The following is a 2,400-nucleotide window of genomic DNA, read 5'->3' on the forward strand; positions in this document are numbered from 1 at the left end:
GGTACTATTCACAGCTTCCAAAGACGAATCATTTTGCGTCCCTTTCTTTGTCATACATTCGCAAAAGAGGTATCAAGCAAAAGGGATGGCACTCTCGTGAATCTGGTGCAGATATAGGATTCCGATGCCGTCGTCAGGAAATAGATAAAGTCACTTTACTTACCAAAATGCCGAAAGATAGATTGCGGCCTTTTTCCCAACTTTTATTTGTTAGTGAATGAAATAGGATTATTTTACGGGTGCGGCTAATTGGGTCAAAATAATATATTGTTTCTGCTTCGTTCCTTTTGGCAGTTAGCTTTATACTTACTTACAATAACTAATATTCTTGTAACTAACAGTTATTATGTCTAAAACCACAATTTAAAAGAGAGACGAAGCTTCAAAAGTGAGCAGGCGATTTCTACGCTTCGTGCCGTGACCCTGCTTAGTGCATGTGAACTATCACGTTTCTAAATTAATAATTGTTGTATAGCTTAGCAAATTGAATATGATGAATTTAGCGGTACGTGGTATAATTATAGGTTGATTATCGTCAACCATGTCACCCATGCAGGCATGCCCATTCTGAGGCCATGGAGAATATGCTGGAAATGCCACACGCGCTGTAGCAGGTAAAATCGCAATTTATCCACTAGAGTGCAAGGGCCAAGGCGTCCGACATGTCATTTTCTATGACGGCTGATCGGTGATCACGTGGTGCTTTCCATAGAAAACGAAGCGCCGCGCCGCCGCCGGAATCTCCGGCCCGGTCAAGCGTGAGTCATCCTTTAAGCGATGATTTTGAATGATAAATATTTAATCGTAATTTGGATGGTAGTATTTTTCTTGCCGTGGCAAGGTGTAAAACATTGCGTTTGTTTGCCTTTCGTTCTTTGAAACCCTCGCAACGCTCAAAATTCCACTTTTTGTTTATATTTGTGGAGTTTTCCTTGCTTGTGATGTCAATATAAGCATGATAGACTACTAAAAATAATGATTGCAGTTTGCGAAGAGCAAACTAATCTTTTAATAATTAATATTTTTGAAATTGACGTTCTACTTACGTATGGGATTGTCATTATCAAAGGCTCGTGAAAGGGCTGCATGTTTAATGATATTCGATTTTTGTTTTATTAAAATAAATGTTTTGTGACAACCCTAATGTCAGAATTATCAGAAAAAACTTAGAACTTAATTATAGCTGGTCAAGCAAATTTTGTCAGTAGAAAAAGGCGCGAAATTCAAATTTTCTATGGGATAATATCCCTTCGCGCCTACATTTTTTAAATTTGCCGCCTTTTTCTACTGACAAGATTTGCTTGACCAGCTTATACTTCCAAGTCCATTGAAGATAATTTATGAATTTTTAATATGTAATTTTAAGTAAATAAAAGAACAAAGTTTCCCTTAAAACTAACTCCGCTTACTCCATTTACAGGAAGTAAATCAGATATTTTGATTTTTTGTATAAAGTACAATATTTATGGATATAATTTAAATAGTGGTTAGCAATATATTGTCGACGAGCAGTAAAGATCAACCAAAGATTAAAGCGTCTTAAAGAAAATTAAGAATTTCACTTTTAGAAAAAATTAAAAGTCGGCACATTAATGTTAGGCCAGGAAATGAATGCCCAAAAAAGCTATAGAGGGAAATGCTTGGAACACAATTTTTGACTTCGTAGCTTTGTTTGGACTAGTTAGGAGGTGAACATATCAAAAGTCCCAGGCTGTAACCCTGGTGCTGGGGGGGAGAGTGAGTTTGAAGGTTCCATTTTTCGGTTTTTCGATTATATCTCAAAAACTATGCATCTGAGCGACATGGCCACTTACAAAATGAAGTGATTTAATTTGTTACAAGTTTTATTAAGTCAAGTTTTTCGATATCTTGTATAGTTTTTGAGATATCCGCTCTTGAAAGTTTATTTAGGGCTCACATTTTTATCTTAATTGTGTACATCAGTGAAGCTGCTAGGCTGGGTTTGGTATCGTTTCCGTATAAATCGGGGGTGCTGAATTCATTTATGGTATCAACATTGACACCATTCCTAAGTAAAAACAAAATTTAAAAAAAAATTTTTTTTTTTCTTAAACTTATCTTCACGCTTGATAAAACAAGTTGTGCTATTTTGGTTTTTATTAAGAGGCCTAACATAATCCCACATTCATATTAATTTCTTAAAAAATATCATTAATTGATATGGAGAGACCTTGCTATTTCGTCGAACACTCCTAGAGCTTATAAGTGCCATTAAATGCATATAGGGTTATTGGCATGTCCGATTCCGATGTGAAATCCCACACTGTGCAAACCTATGAAACGGAGTCTCCATAGTAAGCAGTGATTATTCCACGCAGTCGTCCTTATCCATATGTAATCTTGCACCCCAATACTATTTCACTTTAACTAACGCTAGCA

This window comes from Cydia strobilella, chromosome 1, assembly GCF_947568885.1.
Source record: "Cydia strobilella chromosome 1, ilCydStro3.1, whole genome shotgun sequence".
In the NCBI taxonomy this organism is placed as follows: domain Eukaryota; kingdom Metazoa; phylum Arthropoda; class Insecta; order Lepidoptera; family Tortricidae; genus Cydia; species Cydia strobilella.